This window comes from Monodon monoceros, unplaced genomic scaffold, assembly GCF_005190385.1.
Source record: "Monodon monoceros isolate NGI ecotype Baffin Bay Population unplaced genomic scaffold, NGI_Narwhal_1 Super_Scaffold_22, whole genome shotgun sequence".
Taxonomy (NCBI): domain Eukaryota; kingdom Metazoa; phylum Chordata; class Mammalia; order Artiodactyla; family Monodontidae; genus Monodon; species Monodon monoceros.
Genome location: NW_021703779.1, coordinates 35965361 through 35987851, shown reverse-complemented (window position 1 = coordinate 35987851; position 22491 = coordinate 35965361).

The following is a 22491-nucleotide window of genomic DNA, read 5'->3' as shown; positions in this document are numbered from 1 at the left end:
TCAAGGTTTCCCAAGTAAAAAACAAGTCAAGCAACTTTTTTGTTATTGTTAAAGTAGTGGCTTTTTGATAACATTTAATGATCCTCAAAAGTAGATATATAATGGCTGAACATATTTGTATCCCATGTAAATCTATTTGGAGGTTTTCAAAGGAGGCTTGAGGCTTTGGCTACAGTATCTATCCCACCTTATCAGTTTTCACAGGATTATGGCACAGGTAGGTGAAAACATCCTTGGCGGTATCTTTTAAACCAATACTGGTTTTAAAATTAGTCAGATTATCTCTGCCTTAGTGATATGACTGAACACCTCTGGCTAATGTGTTATATTAATCAGCAGTAGCAGACTGGAAGAGAATGGCATCCTCCCTCGGGGTCTAACACAATTAATTTATAAGGATAGAGTCAAAATTACCCTGGGAGTAAGAAAATATTATGAACAGTGAGGACAATAACAAATTTCCAGTAGTTTCTGATTTATATCGATGAGAGTTGACCAGGATTGTCCCTGATTGACAAGGGTATTGAAATCTAGAAAGAAAATCACTTTGTAGACACTTATTGTACAAGTCTGTGTGCTAGAGCATATTTGCTCTAACCTAAAAAGTACACACTGAAGTGTATCTGCTCTGTTTAACTTATACATAAGTAATCTAAGAATACTGAACCTTTTTGATGTGTTAGCTTCCTCCACCTCTCTCTCCCCCCACCCCTCCCTCTCAATCTTAACTTTGGGAAGAAGCAAAAGAGTTCTCACAATAGTTTTGAGTTACTTAAACGTGGAGAATACTGAAACAAACCTATTTCTATTATCCTTCTTTTTTATGAGGTGAAGAAGCAAATCTTTATGAGGCCATTCCAGGAAATCCAAAGATAGTTTAGGCACAAAAGATATCTTTACAGTTTTATTATTTCATATGTAGGGTCTGATAAGGGAAAGACAAAATCAGGAACTGTCAGGAGACAGAAGACATTAACATAAGTCATAATTTTTAAACCCAAGATACAGTTATATATTTTAAAACCACAGTAATAATTGACAGTGATTTTTAGGGCTTAACTGAAAAAATAAGAAACTTGTGTTGAAATTACTCAAGAGTTTGCAAGAAGTACAAAGAGTAAAAAGAATATTTTCGGTCTTAACAAAATATGTCCTATAAATTTTAAATAGGTCATAACAGAAACCTCTGTTTTCCAGGCCGAGACTTAGTTGGTTGTTCTACAGAAGGAAAGCCCATGTAATCCATGTAATAATTTCCAGAAGCGTACTTAAATGCCTTTTAAAATAAATAAATAAATCTATCAACATTGAATATACCCTTAATTTTTTGTTACCATTTATAGACCTTTTAAAAATTACTCTTGTCACTTTCATATCAGGGTAAATTAAAATTCACATAACATAAAATTAACTATTTTAAAGCGTACAATTCAGAGACATTTAGTACATTCACAGTGTTGTGCAACTATCCCCTCTATCTAGTTCCAAAACATTTTCACATCCCCAAAGGAAACCCGGTACCTATTAAACAGTCACTCTCCATTCTCCCCTCCCAGGCCTCGGCAACCACTAATCTACTTTCTGTCTCTATGGATTTGCCTGTTTGGGGTATTTAATATAAACTGAATCATACAATATGTGACCTTTTGTGTTTGGCTTCTTTCACTCAGCATATTTTTGAGGTTTGGTCAATGCTGTAACATATATCAGTATTTTATTTCTTTTTATGGCTGAATAACATTCCATTGTATGGATTTACCACATTTTATCTGTTCATCAATTGATGGACATTTGGGTTGTTTCCATCTTTCAGTTTTTGGGAACAGTGCTGCTATGAACATTTGTGTACAAGTATTTGGATACCTGTTTTCAATGCTTTGGAGTATATACATAGCAGTGGAATTGTTAATATGCTAATTAATATGCTAATTATATGTTTAACTTTGCAAGACCAACCGAACCGTTTTCCACAGCAGCTGCACCATTTTACATTCCCACAGTCCATGCATAAGGACTCTAATCTCTCTGTGGCCTCGCCGACACTTGTTATTCTCTGTTTTTTAATAACAGCCATCTTGCTAGGTGTGAAATGGTATCTCATTGTGAACTGTACACTCTAAAATAGTTTGACTTGCATTTCCCTAATGATTAGTGACGTTGAGCATCTTTTCTTTTGCTTATTGGCCATCTGCATATCCTCTTTAGAGAAATGTCTATTCAAGTCCTTTGCACATTTTAAAATTGTGTTGTCTTTTGTTGAGCTGTAAGAGTTCTATATATATTCTGGATACTAGACGCTTGTAAGATTTATGATTCACAAATATTTTCTCCCATCTGTAAGTTGTATTTTCAATTTCTTGATAGTTTCCTTTGATGCACAGTTTTTTATTTTTATGAAGTTCAATTTATCTACTTTTTCTCTTATTGTTTATGCTTTTCATGTCATGTCTAAGAATCCATTGCCAAATCAAAGATCATGAAGTTTTATCCCTATGTTTTGTTCTAAGAGTTTTAGCTTTTATATGTAAATCTTTGATCCATTTCTAAGTTAATAATTTTGGTATATGGTATAAGGAAAGGGTCCAATTTCATTCTTTTTTTATTGAGGTATAGTTGATGTATAATGCTATATAAGTTTCAGGTGTACAGCATAGTGATTCACAATTTTTAAAGGTTATATTCCATTTATAGTTATTATAAAATATTGGCTGTATTCCCTGTGTTGTACTATATATCCTTGTAGCTTATTTATTTTATACATAGTAGTTTGTACCTCTTAACAATTTCAGTCTTTTGCATGTGGATACCTAGTTGTTCCAGAACCATTTACTGGAGACACAGTTCTTTCCCCCGTTGAATGATCTCGGCACTCATAAAAAGTCCATTGGCCATAGATATGCAAGTTTATTTCTGAACTCTCAACTCTATCCCATTGATCTATATTGTTGTTTACTTGCTTAGTGACTTTTCTAAACTATTTTTGTTAAGTCTGTATTCTTTGTCATACGTGGCCACATAAGTTTGTTCTGTTAGCTTAGTGGTTGGCTAGTGTTTTGACAGCTTCCTTAAAGACATGGAGAGGAGAAGGAGGAGGAAGAGAGAAGGAAAAAAAAACCCTCTTTTAGTCTTTGCAGATTGGCTTAGTGTCAGGGCACTCCTTCAATGCTTAGCCAAGCCCTTTGCAACTCTGCTTACCCAAGCCCTTTGCAAATCTACTTAGCCTTCACATCCTGCTTGCACAGAACCTGAAGGCAAGCCAGAGGCGAGAGTTTAGGATCTCTTCAGGGTTTTTTCTGAGCACGCATCCAACTCTGGGCATGCATGTGGCCTTCTTGATTCCCAAGTGCATGTGGGAGCTTTTAAATTCCTTATTCTCCCATGTATCTCCTTTCCCAATCTCTTCCTTCCCAGGCTTTATGGTCTCTGTATTTATTGTCCTGACTGTCATTCTTTGTCCCAGGCTGCTACTGCCAATACTTGGGCCCTTAAATGCTTTTGGCAAAAGCTGTTTGGGAAGCTGCTCCAGGCCTGGGAATGCTCCCAGTTGAGCAAAACAAAGGTAAGTCTTGTGCAGGTCCTTTAGGGAGCTGCCAGGCAAGTCTAAACCCACAACAACAATTATTTGAGAATAAGGTCCATATTGCTCCCTTAGGCATTAGCAACCTACACCAGGGGTGTGGGCTGCTATCCTCACGGCTGCCACCAATCTGGGGTATGGGGGATTGTAAGTGGGCAATTTAAAATGCTTTTGTCTTCACCAAGCCTTCCTCTCGTTGTTGTAAGTATTTGACCAAATTCTAGAGTTGTGCAAAAGTTGATAATGATCATTTTTGCCAGCTCATTAGTTGCTTCTGTGGAGGGACACAGCCCTGGAGTTCCCTACTCCACAATTTTCAGTGACATCATTCCATAATATACTTTTATATGAATATGTTTGGATGTAAATATATAGCAATGTTAATAAACAGTAAAATTAAAGCCTTTAATTTTAAGATATAATTAGTGTTAGCATATTAAATAAAATATGTATGACATTAAAATTACTATTTTAACAAACTAATAATTTCCTTATGTGACAGACAAATCCGTCATCAGGAAAAATATTTTCTTGTACACATATTTGTATTTTACGTGATTCTTATACTATGTATAGCTTTTTTTTGTTTTTTTTTTTGCCTCGCTGTGAGGCTTGCGGGATCTTAGTTCCCCGACCAGGGATTGAACCCGTGCCCTCAGCATTGAAAATGCAGCGTCCTAACCACTGGACCAGCAAGGACTTCCCTATACTGTGTACAGCCTTAATCATTTTTATTATCTCCTTTAGTTTACATAGCCAACTTTTGTCTTCTCTAGACCCAGAGAAACCACTAGACAGGAAGCCAAGAACCATCTAGCTAATTTTCCCTGAATATACTTTTTAGATTATCTTTATAAATTTTAAGGTGGTAAAATAAGCACATACATCATCCAAAGGCCTGGAACATTCTGTTAACTTATAAAAGTTTTATAATACATAAGAATAAGGGTAAATTGAAACTATGTTTAGTGACCAAAGTTTTGTGTATTTTTATACTTAGAAATTATTCAAATAGCCAAAGATTATTTACCAGTGAATTCAACCTAATATTTAAAACCTTAACAAATGTTAACTAAAGATCTGGAAATTGTAATTTTAGCTAACACACTAAGCCCTTATGATCTGTAGAATCATAAAAAATTTATAAACTCAAACTCTTTTAAAAGATATCTGTCATTAAATTCTCATTTAGTGAAACACCATTTTCATTTAGTGAAACACAATTTGGTAAACTTTAACATTTTGTGGAAACAATGAAAAGTTATTTGATCCATAAGACCAATATGGGAAATTTAGGAAATCTAAATCATGGGAAGTTTGGCCTTAGTTTTATATAGACTAGAACACTGGCTTGCATTAATTTTAATAGATTAAAACCAGGAGAAGACATTCTTCTAGTAACAAAGGCTATTACTTAAATTTACTTGTCATATATTTTTTAAAGTGAAAGAAGCACAGTTTATTACATTTTTTCTTTCTCATAGACATTTATGAATATTTATCTGTACTAGAGTTCTTAGAATATGAATATGACAGAATGATTTTTCTGATCAATTACCTTTAAAATTTCCCAAGTAATGAAAAGAGAAAAAAATGTAAAAGAAGAGAAGGAGCAAGTTGTAGAATAAAATTATCACTGTAAAAGCTAAACACCCATTTTGACATATAGTCATATATACACATCCACACTAGAGTCATTAGAGGTGTTTTAAACAATAACTTGGGGCCTTGATAATTTTTTAAAATTTTATTGAAGTATAGTTGATTTACAATGTTGTATTAATTTCTGCTGTACAGCAAAGTGATTCAGTTATACATATATATATTCTTTTTCATATTCTTTTCCATTATGGTTTATCACAGGATATTGAATATAGTTCCCTGTGCTATACAGTAGGACCTTGTTGTTTATCCATTCTATATATAATAGTTTGCATCTGCTAACCCCAAACTCTCAATCCTTCCCTCCCCCAACCCCCTCCCCCTTGGTTACCACAAGTCTGTTCTTATATCTGAGTCTGTTTCTGTTTCCGTAGATATGTTCATTTGTCGTATTTTAGATTCCACATATAATGATATCATGTGGTATTTGTCTTTCTCTGTCTGACTTACTTCAGTTAGTATGATAATCTCTAGCTCCATCCATGTTGCTGCAAATGGGCATTATTTCATTCTTCTTTATGGCTGAGTAATATTCCATTGTAGATATATACCACATCTTCTTTATCCACTCATCTGTCGATGGGCATTTAGGTTGTTTCCATATCTTGGCCGTTGTGAATAGTGCTGCTATGAACATAGGGGTGCATGTATCTTTTTGAATTATAGGCTTGTCTGGATATATGCCCAGGAGTGGGATTGCTGGATCATATGCCAAGTCTATCTTTAGTTTTTTAAGGAAAATCCATACTGTTTTCCATAGTGGCTGCACCAATTTACATTCCTACCAACAGTGTAGGAGGGTTTCCTTTTCTCCACAGCCCCTCCAGCATTTGTTATTGGCACCTTGATAATTTTATCAAGTCATACTATTAAAAAGCCAGTACTTATTGATATTAACACTTGTATGGAAAAAATAACATGGTCTCTCTCTTTTAGACAAGCCAGTCTCCTCATGAGTATTTTTGGTCTCTTTTTGTTCTAAAGCTCCTCTCAGATGAGCAATCTTATTCATGTCAAAGTTGCCCAAAGTGGCCACTACAGTTCCACACTGTCCTCAGTGAAGTTATGCCAGAAGTTAGTACAAGTTTATTAGCAAACAAAGCCAGGAGAAATCGGCTGACACTTGGTCAAGTGTAAAAATATCACTTACAGATGAGTTGGGCCCTTAACTCTAATGTTAAGTCACCTCGACTGCTGACTGGAAGAATCAGCAGCCTCCCGGAAGGCAGAATATTCACAAAGATCTCTTCCAAAGTCAATTTCTCATAAGTTCTCAGACAGACAACAGACAAGATGGTGGACACGCAGATGACAGAAGATGGTGTTAAAAGCTAAATGTCACCACAGGACACCAAAGTCTGATCAGACCTCTAAAATCCCAGGAGACAAATGACACATCTGATACCCAAGGGCCAAAGAAATCAACAGAGTCCAGATTCAGAGTAAAAATCCATGTAATCAGGGACAGAGATGCCTCAAGTGGACGAGATGCAAGGGGCTGCAGATGTGCACGTGATTACTGAGTCAAAGGCCCTGGTCGGGCTTCCCTGGTGGCGCAGTGGTTGAGAGTCCGCCTGCCGGTGCAGGGGACACGGGTTCGTGCTGCGGTCCGGGAAGATCCCACATGCCGCGGAGCGGCTGGTCCCGTGAGCCATGGCCGCTGAGTCTGCACGTCCGGAGGCTGTGCTCCGCAACGGGAGAGGCCACAACACTGAGAGGCCCGAGTACCGCAAAAAAACAAAGAAACAAACAAAAAAAAGGTCCTGGTCCATGTCAGCGAGGATCTCAGCCGTACCTTGGTAGAAACTCCAAATTATTCTAGCTTAATATGCCTAAGACCACCAGGGACAAACCTATAGCCTGACAAAATCAGTTTTAATTGACCCATCATGGTGAGGGACACCTGGGATGGCTTTGGCTGATGGCCTGGGGAGCCGTTAAAGACCTGGCTGGCGTGTCTGTGTGATGAGGGAACAAGAATGAATGGCAGCAATGACTACATTATGGCCAACCCAGGAAGACTCTCCCGAGGCTGATAAAAATCCCACGGAATACCGTGGAAGAAGCTATTCAAAGCCTGAGTGCTGTAGGTGCTCCAGACTGACAATGAGCATTGGACAGAATGACAGCCCCCCACGATGAGCCTCTCACTGCAGAGAATGGCTGAAAAGATACTTCGATCTGCCCGCCGCCCCAAGTGGAAGAAAGACTCCATTATCTTTGTTTTAGTACTTGGGGGCCCTCTGTGGTAGGCTGTGACGATGCTGAGCCCCAAAATGCCCAGGATAAGGATAGGCACCCCAAACCAGGCACAGACTGTGATCTAAGACAAAACTAAGGAAGGGAAAGGCACAATCTTTTCTTATTTCATGAAAATAACAGAGTCAAGGGAGAAGCAAGCCTAGTCCCACAAGTGAATAGATTGTGGCCACACTTTTAGGGGCCGTTGTAGCTCCCTCTCCTAGATGACTCTGAGAGCAGCCTTTGGCTCCCTAGGGAGAAAGAGTGGCTACTGACCTAGAACAAATGAACTATGTGGCCACGGAAAGAGAACAATAACCGTGGTACCTGAAGAATGAACACCTTCATTCCCTAGGAAGTTTGAGGTGGTGGGAATATTTAATGCTTTCTTTGTCCCCTAGACCCAGCACTGCAGCATCACAAAGTAATCACATGGTCCCCTTGAGTCAAGCAGTGGGTGCAATTGGCAATATAACCCTGCTGCTGGGTTTGTCATCCCATCCGAGTGCTAGGAAAAGAGAAGAACTCATGTGGGTGTGGCCAGAACAAAACTATTCTGCTGTGTGGGACACCCGCACCATTAGCAGGACTATTCAGTTCTGCCCGATACCCTCAGGAAAGCTGGACTGCTTGGGTGTGTCTGACACCTCAGCTCCCCCCTCATGTGTGCACCAGTGTAACCTTTTTTCAATCTGACTGATAGGAATTAAGGCATTGAGCCCTTGGCCCTGGGTTCCTCAGCTGTGATGCATCTCACTGCTCACAGACTCTGTCTGGGCTCATTGAATAACTCCCTGGGACTTGGGGGCATGAGAACCAGAGCTACCATGCTGATGCCTCTGCTGTTGCTGTGCTGAGTCTTACTCTGATCACGTGATCTAGTTCCAGTACCTATGGATGCCAGGTTTACTCCTTGCGGTCCAGAGGCTGAGGGTTCTTCCGTAACAAAGGTAGAACAAGGCAAGGTGAGATTTTTTATCTCTTTTTTTATTGCGGTACACGGGCCTCTCAGTGTTGTGGCCTCTCCCGTTGTGGAGCACAGGCTCCGGACGCGCAGGCTCAGCGGCCATGGCTCACGGGCCCAGCCGCTCGGCGGCATGTGGGATCTTCCCGGACCGGGGCACGAACCCGTGTCCCCTGCATCGGCAGGTGGACTCTCAACCACTGCGCCACCAGGGAAGCCCAGATTTTTTATCTCTTAATGAAGAATATAATAATTGTATTCTAAATGGGTTCCTTCCCCCTTCTTTCTGTTTCTAATAATACCCCTCTTTTCCTCTTTCCTTTGTTCACCCACTAGAAATCATTTATTTAAAAGATATTGAATTTTACCAAGAGGTATCTGCAACCTCCGTGTTCATTGCAGCATTATTCACAACTGCCAAGACATGGAAACAACCTAAGTGTCTGTCAACAGATAAAGAAAATGTGGAATACACACACACACGCACACGCACACACACAAATGCATGCATGCACGCATATTATTTAGCTATAAAAAAAAAGGAAACCCTGTCATTTGTGACAACATGGATAAAACTTTGAGGGCAGTATGCTAAGTCAAATAAGTCAGATGTAGAAAGACAAATACAGTGAACACTTGAACAACATGGGTTTGAACTACAGTGAATTTTTTTTTTTGACTAAATTTGTACTACATGATCCGTGGTTGGTTGAATCCTCAGATGGAGAACGGCATGTACAGAGGGCTGATTGTGAAGTTAGACATGGATTTTTCAACTGGGCAGACGGTCAGTGCCCTCACCCCTCACCTTTTTAATATTTATTTATTTATTATTTATTTAGGCTGCTCCAGGTCTTAGTTGCAGCACGTGGGATCTTCGTTGCAGTATGCGGGATCTTTTGTTGAGGCATGCGGACTCTTAGTTGTGGCCTGCGGGCTTCTAATTTGCGGTATGTATGTGGGATCTAGTTCCCTGACCAGGGATCGAACCTGGGCGCCCTGCATTGGGAGTGCAGAGTCTTACCCCCTGACCACCAGGGAAGTCCCACCCCTCACCTTTTTAAAGGGTCAACTGTACTCTATGATCTCAGATGTATTTAGAATCTAGAAAAGCCAAACTCATAGAAACAAAGAGTAACTTGGTGGTTGCCAGAAGTTGGAGGTGGGGGAAATGGGGAGATGTTGGTCAAATGGTACAAACTTCCAGTTATAAGATGAACAAGTTCTGGGGATCTAATATGCAGCATGGTGACTAAAATAGTTAACATGTATTGTACACTTGAAAGTTGCTAAGAAAGTAGATCTTAAATGTTCTCACCACAAAATTTTTGAAAAGGTAACTATGTGAGATGAAAAAAAAAAAGATACTGAATTTTAGCAAAGCTAGAAATTTTTAAGATTATAAATTTGTGTGTGTGTGTGTGTTTTTTGAGAGTCCCTTGGAAACATTCTTATATCAAGGCCTGAAACAAAAATTGTTAAAATATTTGACATTTTCATCTGTTTTACAAGCAGTTATAATTGAAGTTTCTTGTAGTTTTCTTTTTTAATGTTAGTTTTAAACACTCTATAAATTACAAAAAAAGTTTTTAAAATCTGAAAATTTGAGTAGATATATATTAAAGGCTGTTCATTAGGAAAGAAAAAAGATCTGGGCCTTTAGTTTACTACCCATTCTTAATTTTTTTTTGGCTGCACTGCACAGCATGTGGGATCTTAGTTCCCTGACCAGGGATCAAACCCATGCCCCCTGCAGTGGAAGCATGGAGTCTTAACCACCAGACCACCAGGAAAGTCCCCCCTCCCCCAGTTTTTTTTATTGTGTATATTCTTACACATACAGAAAAGAAGAGAAAGAATGGAGTATAATGAACTCCCATGTATCCATCATCAACTTTAACAGCCGTCAACATTCTGCCAATCTTATTTCAGCTACCTCCCCCAACTTTTTTTTCTGAGCCATTTAAAAAGAACTCCTAGACACTTGATTTCACATGTAAATATATGAAAGTCAATCTTAATCCCAAATAAGTTAATGCAATATAAATAAAATTACAGTGTATAGATGAAGGAATATGCCTGTTCTGTTCACTCATTAAAGCCAGATAGCTAGGCACTATGTTAGCTGCTGGGAATATCAGAGAGAGCCACTTGAGGGTAGGAGAAGACAGAATGTTCATAGGTTATTAGGTGAAGAATCAAATATAAACATTATTGCTCCTAGGGGATGATAATGATAATAGTTAATATTTATAGATCAATTACTGTTCTAAGCCCTTTGCAAACGTTATTAAGAATAAATGTTAGGGATTGGTTCAAGATGATGGAGCAGAAGGACGTGCACTAACTCCTCTTGTGAGAGCACTGGAATCACAACTAACTGCTGAACAATCATCGACAGGAAGACACTGGAACTCACCAAAAAAGATACCCCACATCCAAAGACAAAGGAGAAGCTGCAATGAGATGGTAAGAGGGGCACAATCATAATAAAATCATATCCCATAACCACTGGGTGAGTAAGTCACAAACTGGAGAACAATTATATCACAGAAGTCCACCAACTGGAGTGAAGGTTCTGAGCCCCACGTCAGGCTTCCCAACCTGGGGGTCTGGCAACAGGAGGAGGAATTCCCAGAGAGTCAGACTTTGAAGGCTAGTGGGATTTGATTGCAGGATTTCAACAGGACTGAGGGAAACAGAAACTCCACTCTTGGAGGGCACACACAAAGTAGTGTGCACATTGGGACCCAGGGGAAGGAGCAGTGACCCCATAGGAGACTGAACCCGACCTACTTGCTAGTGGTGGAGGGTCTCCTGCAGAGGTGGGGGGTGGCTCTGTCTCACCACGGAGACAAGGACACTGGCAGCAGAAGTTCTGGGAAGTACTCTTTGGCATGAGCCCTCCCAGAGTCCGCCATTAGCCCCACCAAAGATCCTGTAGCCTCCAGTGCTGGGTATACTCAGGCCAAACAACCAACAGGGAGGGAACTCAGCCCCACCCAATAGCAGACAATTGGATTAAAGTTTTGCTGAGCTCTGCCCAACAGAGCAACACCCAGCTCTACCCACCAGTCCCTCCCATCAGGAAGCTTGCACAAGCCTCTTAGATAGACTCATCTACCAGAGGGCAGACAGCAGAAGCAAGAAGAACTACAGTCGTGCAACCTGTGGAACAAAAACCACATTCACAGAAATATAGACAAAATGAAAAGGCAGAGGACTATGTACCAGATGAAGGAACAAGGTAAAACCCCAGAAAAACAATTAAACGAACTGGAGATAGGCAACCCTTCCAGAAAAAGAATTCAGAATAATGATAGTGAAGATGATCCAGGATCTCAGAAAAAGAATGGAGGCAAAGATCGAGAAGATGCAAGAAATGTTTAACAAAGACCTAGAAGAATTAAGGAACACACATCTAGAAAAATTAAAGAACAAAAAAACAGAGATGAACAATACAATAACTGTAATGAAAAATACACTAGAAGGAATCAATAGCAAAATAACTGAGGCAGAAGAACGGATAAGTGATCTGGAAGACAGAATGGTGGAATTCACTGCCGCAGAACAGAATAAAGAAAAAAGAATGAAAAGAAATGAAGACAGCCTAAGAGACCTCTGGGACAACATCAAACGCACCAACATTCACATTATAGGGGTCCCAGAAGGAGAAGAGAGAGAGGAAGGACCTGAGGAAATATTTGAAGAGATTATAGTCGAAGACTTCCCTAACAAGGGAAAGGAAATAGCCACCAAAGTCCAGGAAGCCCAGAGAGTCCCAGGAAGGATAAACCCAAAGAGAAATATGCTGAGACACATAGTAATCAAATTGACAAACATTAAAGAGAAAGAAAAATTATTAAAAAGCAACAATGGGAAAAACGACAAATAATATACAAGGGAACTCCCATAAGGTTAATAGCTGATTTCTCAGCAGAAACTCTACAAGCCAGAAGAGAGTGGCATGATATATTTAAAGTGATGAAAGGGAAGAACCTACAACCAAGAGTACTCTACCCATCAAGCATCTCATTCAGATTTGATGGAGAAATCAAAAGCTTTACAGACAAGCAAAAGCTAAGAGAATTCAGCACCACCAAACGAGCTCTACAACAAATGCTAAAGGAACTTCTCTAAGTGAGAAACAAAGAGAAGAAAATGACCTACAAAAACAAACCGAAAACAATTTAGAAAACGGTAATAGGAACATACATATCAATAATTACCTTAAATGTGAATGAACTAAATGCTCCAACCCAAAGACACAGGCTCGCTGAATGGATACAAAAACAAGACCCATATATATGCTGTCTACAAGAGACCCACTTCAGACCTAGAGACACATACAGACTGAAAGTGAGGGGATGGAAAAAGATATTCCATGCAAGTGAAAATCGAAAGGAAGCTGGAGTAGCAATACTCATATCAGATAAAGTAGACTTTTTTTTTACATCTTTATTGGAGTATAATTGCTTTACAATGGTGTGTTAGTTTCTGCTTTATAACAAAATGAATCAGTTATACATATACATATGTTCCCATATCTCTTCCCTCTTGCATCTCCCTCCCTCCCACCCTCCCTATCCCACCCCTCTAGGTGGTCACAAAGCACCGAGCTGATCTCCCTGTGCTATGTGGCTGCTTCCCACTAGCTATCTATTTTACGTTTGGTAGGGTATATATGTCCATGCCACTCTCTCACTTTGTCACAGCTTCCCCTTCCCCTTCCGCATATCCTCAAGCCCATTCTCTAGTAGGTCTGTGTCTTTACTCCTGTATTACCCCTAGGTTCTTCATGACATTTTTTTTTCTTAAATTCCATATATATGTGTTAGCACACGGTATTTGTCTTTCTCTTTCTGACTTACTTCACTCTGTATGACAGACTCTAGGTCCATCCACCTCATTACAAATAGCTCAATTTCGTTTCTTTCTATGGCTGAGTAATATTCCATTGTATATATGTGCCACATCTTCTTTATCCATTCATCTGATGACGGACACTTAGGTTGTTTCCGTCTCCTGGCTATTGTAAATAGAGCTGCAATAAACATTTTGGTACATGACTCTTTAAAATAGATTTTAAAATAAAGAATGTTACAAGATACAAGGAAGGACACAACATAATGACCAAGGGATCAATCCAAGAAGAAAATATAACAATTATAAATATATATGCACCCAACATAGGAGCACCTCAATACATAAGGCAAATGCTAACAGCTGTAAAAGAGGAAATCGACAGTAACACAAAAATAGTGGGGGACTTTAACACCTCACTTACACCAATGGACAGATCATCCAGACAGAAAATTAATAAGGAAACCAAGCTTTAAATGACACAATAGACCAGATAGATTTAATTGATATTTATAGGACATTCCATCTGAAAACAGCAGATTACACTTTCTTCTCGAGTGCATATGGAACATTCTGCAGGATAGATCACATCTTGGGTCACAAATCAAGCCTTGGTAAATTTAAGAAAATTGAAATCATATCAAGTATCTTTTCTGGCCACAATGCTATGAGATTAGAAATAAATTGCAGGGGAAAAAAACGTAAAAAACACAAACACATGGAGGCTGAACAATAGTCTACTAAATAACCAAGAGATCACTGAAGAAATCAAAGAGGAAATCAGAAATTACCTAGAGAGAAATGACAACGAAAACACGATGATCCAAAGCCTATGAGATACAGCAAAAGCAGTTCTAAGAGGGGAGTTTATAGCAATACAAGCCTACCTCAAGAAACAATAGAAATCTCACATAAACAATTTAAGCTTACACGTAAAGGAACTAGAGAAAGAAGAACAAACAAAACCCAAAGTTAGCAGAAGGAAAGAAATCATAAAGATCAGAGCAGAAATAAATGAAATAGAAACAAAGAAAACAATAACAAAGATCAATAAAACTAAAAGCTGGTTCTTTGAGAAGATAAACAAAATTGATAAACCTTTAGCCAGACTCATCAAGAAAAAGAGAGGACTCAAATCAATAAAATTAGAAATGAAAAAGAAGTTACAAGAGACACTGCAGAAATACAAAGCATCATAAGAGACTACTACAAGCAACTGTATGCCAATAAAATGGACAACCTGGAAGATATGGACAAATTCATAGAAAGGTATAATTTTCAAAGACTGAACCAGGAAGAAATAGAAAATATGAACAGACCAATCACAAGTAATGAAATTGAAACTGTGGTTAAAAATCTTCCAGCAAACAGAAGTCCAGGATCAGATGGCTTCACAGGTGAATTCTATCAAACATTTAGAGAAGAGCTAACACCCATCCTTCTCAAACTCTTCCAAAAATTTGCAGCAGACAGAACACAGCCAAATTCATTCTATGAGGTAACCATCACCCTGATACCAAAACCAGACAAAGATATTACAAAAAAAGAAAATTATAGACCAATATCACTCATGAATATAGATGCAAAAATCCTCAACAAAATACTAGCAAACAGAATCCCATAACACATTAAAAGGATCATACACCATGATCAAGTGGATTTATCCCAGGAATGCAAGGATTCTTCAATATATGCAAATCAATCAATGTGATACACCATATTAACAAATTGAAGAATAAAAGCTATATGATCATCTCAATAGATGCAGAAAAAGCTTTTGACAAAATTGAACACCGATTTATGATAAAAACTCTCCAGAAAGTGGGCATAAAGGGAACTTACCTCAACATAATAAAGGCCATATATGACAAATCCACAGCAATCATCATTCTCAATGGTGAAAAACTGAAACCATTTCCTCTGAGATCAAGAATAAGACAAGGACGTCCACTCTCACCACTATTATTCAACATAGCTTTGGAAGTCCTAGCCACGGCAATCAGAGAAGAAAAAGAAATAAAAGGAATACAGATTTGAAAAGAAGAAGTAAAACTGCCACTGTTTGCTGATGACATGATACTATACATAGATAATCCTAAAGATGCCACCAGAAAGTTACTAGAGCTAATCAATGAATTTGGTAAAGATTCAGGATACAAAATAAATGCACAGAAATCTCTTGCATTCCTATACACTAACAACAAAAGATCAGAAGGAGAAATTAAGGAAACAATCCCATTCACCAGTGCAACAAAAAGAATAAAATACGTAGGAATAAGCCTACCTAAGGAGTTTAAAGACCTGTACTCAGAAAACTATAAGACACTGATGAAAGAAATCAAAGATGACACAAACAGATGGAGAGATATACCATGCTCTTGGATTGGAAGAATCAATATTGTGAAAATGACTATACTACCCAAAGCAATCTACAGATTCAATGCAATCCCTATCAAATTACCAATGGCATTGTTTACAGAACTAGAAAAAAAAAATCTTAAAATTTGTATGGAGACACAAAAGACCCCAAATTGCCAAAGCAATTTTGAGGAAAAAAAACAGAGCTAGAGAAATCAGACTCCCTGACTTCAGACTATACTACAAAGCTACAGTAATCAAGGCAATATGGTACTGGCAGAAAAACAGAAATATAGATCAATGGAACAGGATAGAAAGCTCAGAGGTAAACACACACACACCTATGGTCAACTAAACTATGACAAAGGAGACAAGGATATACAATGGAGAAAAGACAGTCACTTCAATAAGTGGTGCTGGGAAATCTGGACAGCTACATATAAAAGAATGAAATTAGAACACTCCCTAACACCATACACAAAAATAAGCTCAAAATGGATTAAAGACGTAAATGTAAGACCGGACACTATAAAACCCTTAGAGGAAAACATAGGAAGAACACTCTTTGACATAAATCACAGCACGCTCTTTTTTGACCCACCTCCTACAGTAACGGAAATAAAAACAAAAATATGCAAATGGGACCTAATGAAACTTAAAAGCTTTTGCACAGCAAAGGAAGCTATAAACAAGAAGAAAAGACAACCCTCAGAATGGGAGAAAATATTTGCAAATGAATCAGCGGACAAAGGATTAATCTCCAAAATATATAAACAGCTCATTCAGCTCAATATTAAAAAAACAAACAACTCAATCAAAGAATGGGCAGAAGACCTAAATAGACATTTCTCCAAAGAAGACATACAGATGGCCAAGAGGCACATGAAAAGCTGCTCAACATCACTAATTATTAGAGAAATGAAAATCAAAACTACAATGAGGGGCTTCCCCGGTGGCGCAGTGGTTGAGAGTCCGCCTGCCGATGCAGGGGACACGGGTTCATGCCCCGGCCCGGGAAGATCCCACATGCCGCGCAGCGGCTGGGCCCGTGAGCCATGGCCTCTGAGCCTGCGCGTCCGGAGCCTGTGCTCCGCAACGGGAGAGGCCACAACAGTGAGAAGCCCGCGTACCGTAAAAAAAAAAAAAAAAAACTACAATGAGGTACCACCTCACACCAGTTAGAATGGGCATCATCAGAAAATCTACAAACAACAAATGCTGGAGAGGGTGTGGAGAAAAGGGAACTTGCACTGTTGTTGGGAATGTAAATTGACACAGCCACTATAGTGAACTGTATGGAGGTTCCTTAAAAAACTAGAAATAGAACTACCATGTGACCCAGCAATATCACTACTGGGCATATACCCAGAGAAAACCATAATTCAAAAAGACACATGCACCCCAATGTTCACTGCAGCATTATTTACAATAGCCAGGTCATGGAAGCAACCTAAGTGCCGTCGACAGATGAATGGATAAAGAAGATGTGGTTCATATATACAATGGAATATTACTCAGCTATAAAAAGGATGAAATTGGGTCATTTGTAGAGACGTGGATGGACCTAGAGACTGTCATACAGAATAAAGTAAGTCAGAAAGAGAAAAACAAATATCCTATATTAATGCATATATGTGGAACCTAGAAAAATGGTACAGATGAACCGGTTTGCAGGGCAGAAACAGAGACACAGATGTAGAGAACAAACGTATGGACACCAAGGGGGTAACGTGCGGGGGGGGGGGCGGGTGGTGGTGGTGGGATGAATTGGGAGACTGTGATTGACATATATACTCTAATATGTATAAAATAGATAACTAATAAGGACCTGCTGTATAAAATAATTAAATAAAATTCAAAAAAAATGTCAGTTTTCAATAAGTTTTAAGAAAACACAAATGAATATATCTATGAAACAAAAACAGACTCACATATATAGAGAACAGACTTGTGGTTGTGGTGTGGGGGACATGGGGGAGGGAGGGTTTGGGAGTTTGGGATTAGCAGATGCAAACTATTATATATAGGATGAATAAACACCAAGGTCCTACTGTACAGTACAGGGAACTATATTCAATATCCTGTGATAAACCATAATGGAAAAGAATATGAAAAAGAATATATGTGTGGGCTTCCCTGGTGGCGCAGTGGTTGAGAGTCTGCCTGCCGATGCAGGGGACACGGGTTCGTGCCCCGGTCCGGGAAGATCCCACATGCCGCGGAGCGGCTGGGCCCGTGAGCCATGGCCGCTTAGCCTGCGCGTCCGGAGCCTGTGCTCCGCAACGGGAGAGACCACAACAGTGAGAGGCCCGCGTACCGAAAAAAAAAAAAAAAAAGAATATATGTGTGTATAACTGAGTCACTTTGTTGTATGGCAGAAATTGAACACAACATTGTAAATCAACTATATTTCAGTAAAATTAAAGAAAGAATAAACATCATTTAGTTTTCATAATCATCCTTTGAGGTAAATACTATTATTACAGATGAGCAAACTGAGAAACCCAGAGAAATGAAGTAACTTCCTGGAAAGCATTAAGATCATAAGTGGTTGAGCTAGGATCTTTTTCTAAGTGGTCTGATTTCAGATGCTGTGCTCTAAGAAAAAAAGACTACCTTAATATTGTGGTAAAAACAATGTTATTTGTTCACCAAACCATTTCATTTTCTTCCTAGGCACACAGGAAGACTATACTTCCCAGCTCCCTGGCCTTTTAAACAAGCCATGTGGCTAATTCTGGCTGATGGAATGTGGGTGGATATAAAAATAAAAAAAAAAATCTCCAGGTTAGAGTGATGGCTTCCCAAGATGAAAAGAGACTGTATCTGTAGGTTATTACTTACAGGAGAGCCTCTCCATCAGGTACATCTTTACTGAACTTTGTGAGCACAAGAAATGAACCCTTTCTGTGCTAAGTTACTGAGATTTGGTGGGGTGTTCGTTATGGCAGCTTGTGTAAATAATACTAATAGAAAATTTAAAAATTATGAAATATTTCAAAAGTATTGAAAAGTGCAGAATATATTAAAAATCATATCTCTATCCCCAGATTTAACATATATTAATATTGTCACATTTCCTTCAGGTTGTTCTTCAAGAAACCCATTAGATATAACTAATAGCTAATAACGAATAAAAAGCATCACCTCATCCCTAACCGTTCCTTAGAAGTAACTACTATCCTGAAGGTGGTGTCTATTATCCTCATTTACATTTTTTACTTTGTCTACGATATATTAAATTATAGAGTATTTTGTGTGCTTTAAAAATAGGAATGGTATCAAAAAGATGGGTTTTTTTTCATTCCATATTGTTTTTGAGGTGTCTCCATGTTGGTACATGTAGGTCTAATTTATTCAATTACAGAGGTATGTAGAAATACAGTAATTTATGTATCCATTCTCCTACTGAGAGACAGTTGAGATTCTTCTTATTTTTTTGCTTCTACAAACAACGTTGCAATGAACTTCCTTGTACCTGCCTAATATCATAGAGTCAGGGGAGGCCTCTCTGAGGATTTTCTCATTTAAGCTGATACTGGAAGGATGAGAAGCCAGCCACGTGAAGAGCTGGGATACCAGTGTTTCAGGTATCTGGAACAGTAGACAAGCCCTAACACCTTAGGGAATGGCATGTACTTGATCCAGTGAAGTTACAGTGAAGTGAATGAAGGAAAGAGTGGCAGGAGATGGAGGTGGAGAAGCAGGCAAGGACCACTGTGTTAATGGCTTTAGAGACCACACTAAGAAGTTTGGGTTTTCTTCTATATGCAAAGCCATCCAAGTGTTCTCATTTTTTCTAGGTTGGTCAGACCATACTCACAGTATTGTGAGTTCCTTCCCTCAACTTCACTATGAAAGGAGCATCTCTTAAATGAATGCAGTTACTGCTTTTGCTCTCCATTTTGGAGGAATTGATTGTAATATCATTAAAAAAAGAAAGAAAAAAAACTTTTCATTTCCTTTCCCAGACTTTTGTGTCTGAGGGGCAGCTGTATGTTTCAAAAGGAAACTACATTTGACCCTTGAACAACATGGGTTTGAAGTGCATGGGTCCACTTATATGCAGATTTTTTTTTTTCAGTAAATGTTACTACATGATCCGAGGTTGGTTGAAAATCGCAGAACAGCAGATAAGGAGAAATTCCAGTTAGGGAGGGCCAACTATAAATTATACATGGATTTTTGACAGCAAGGAGGGTCTGTGTCCCTAACCCCCAAGTTGTTCAAGGGTCAACTGTGTATGTATCAAATTTTCAATGTTCCATCAAAAGGACTTATAAGGAAATGTTCTTTTTTCCCCATATTTTGCAGTCAAATTGTTCCTCATTAAAATCAGATTGACTTCATGAAAGATCTAAAGTGTTAGGTTGATTTAAGAGCTGAGGAAATATGCTGCTAGTTCTGAAATTATCTCAGGTGTGATAGAATCTGGTGATGACCAAATAGAGCAACAATTGAAGAGTGGGAATGAAAAATTAGGTATTTATGCTACAGTGCCAAACATTGTACTGTAGGCTTTAAAATGATAAATTACACTATTTCCAAAAGTTTGGGTATGAGCCATTCCTTTAGTAACTCAGCCAAACATGCTAACATTTTCTCTCCTTCCTTATTCATTTTTTCGATTAGCAGTTCCTATATTTGCTTAATTGTCTGTACTATCAGGTTGGGAGGTGCGCTATAACTTTCAGTTTTCATTTAAATTACCTCCCGATCCCCAACAATTCAAGCACATCAAGTCTCACAGTTCTATTCTTGTATTTTCACCCTATTTCCCATTAGAATATCGTTTTTAATAACCAGTACTTTTCAATTTTTAAAGATACGTATTCAGACTCACAGAAATTTCATTAATATCTAACCCGATGGATGCCGGTGAAAATTCCTCTTTTCTAAAACAACCCCCATCCACCCATTACTTTTTTTTATTTGCAAATTGGTTGTAATTTCTCTAGGTAGAATCTTACTGCCAAATAGAATGAATACCAAGAGGCATGGTGTATAACTGTGTTTAATAAATGCAGTAAGGCAGAGTTAAAATCCCATCAACATCACACAGAATCAGAATGTGAGTATTAGAAAAGACCTTAAGGACCATCTTGTACATCTTGTGTGTATGTGACCAGCACGGCATTTTAAGTGAAGTCAATAGTTTTCAGAAGAGGAAAAAGAACCTTCAGTAAAACAAATCAAAACAACTGCAAAAAAAAAAAGGTACCATTCTAACTAACTTAGAAAAAATGTGTTTGTTTCCTGAGGTAGCAGCATAGGGATGAATCTTAGGGGGGTTATCTGCCCTCCAGCAACTGTACCTGTGTGTGTGGGGGTGGTGGTGTAAGTAATCTAATGTCTTTTGCTGAGTACTATGATGGTATTGTTTGTGTAAATGTGCTTTAGGATCACAAAAGAGGGAGCAAGTGATTAATTACACTCCAAAGTTACACCCTCAAAAGACAGGTGAATGGTCTTCAAGAACGACTAAGAATTACACAAGTGGACAAGAATGAGAGTATTTTAACCTTAGGGAACAGCATGTGCATCTCTTGCACCTAAGAGTTACAGATAAGAATCTGCAAATAGATGTTTGAAAAGGGTCGCAGCAATTGACGCTTTTAAACGGTTGCACATTAAAATCAGTTAGGAAGCTTTTAAAAATCCTGAAGCCCAGACCAATTAAAGTCGAATGTATTGGGGGTGGGGGTGGCATAAATATTTTTTAAAGCCACCCATCCCTCCACCGCCCAAGATTCCAACGTGCAGGCAAGGTTGAGAATCGCCGCTTTAACGCAGGAAGCAAAATTATTAAACGTGAATTATGAGGGGGGAAAAAGTGGCAGTAGGGCACAGAAGATGAACTGAAAGTCCTTGGAAGGCAGGGCGGCTACTTCAAGGGCAGGGACAAGAACCAAGTGGGAGAATCAGCGGTAGAGGATTTAAGGGCTGTTTCCGTGGTAGAACTGCCAGGATTTGGGGGTCGGTAAAGAACTCAGCATATATTCAACTCCGTTAAAGTGAGGTTATTCTGCCAGTGGCCCTGCTCCTACCCCTAATCAGATTTTCTCGAATCTTTTCCCACAGTTTAAAAAAAAAAAATGACGGAAACGTCTTCTATCCCACGAAAGGCGCATGGGCAGACTGTGGGCGGGGCAAAGATCTGAGAAGTCAGAAGCACGCAGTCGCAACAATTTGCGAGTCCAGAACCACAAGTCACAAACATCTGGAATGGGGTGGCCTCCCGATCGTGTTGCACCCACCTGGGGAGCGCTGATCGACACCTCAGCGCAAATTGGAGGCTTTTAAATCCCAGAGGGCGGAGAGGGCAAGGGCGGGGCAACTGCTGACGTTCGTACCGGCCCCGCCCTCACACCCACTTCCGGCGGCGCGCTGCCCCCGCTTCCGCTTTTCCCGCCAGCGCGCCGGCCCCGCCCCACTCCCACGCGCCCCCCAGCGTCCGGGCGCCCAACAGCCGGGAGAAAAGGCACAGGTTGCTGTCGGAAGCTCCCCTTTGGCTCCTTGTCCGTACTGCTTAACAACTTCCGCTTTGGGCCGTCAACAACATGGATGCTGCGGCTGCCTGGCGGAGCTGCATCTGATCGGTTGCGGGAGCGCAGCTTTTCTGCGGCGCCCGCCCCGCTTCCCCGCCCTCCCTCCTTCCCCCTGCCCCCTCCCCCCCGCCCCTTGCTCCAGTCCCTGGACCCGGCGGGCTTGTCGCTACATGGGGGCGGGCCTCCGCGGCCGGCGCACGGCTTCCTGTTCAGAGGCGGCCTGGCGGTAGTAAGCGGCGGCGGCGGCGGCGGCGGCGGCGGCGGCGGCGGCGGCGGCG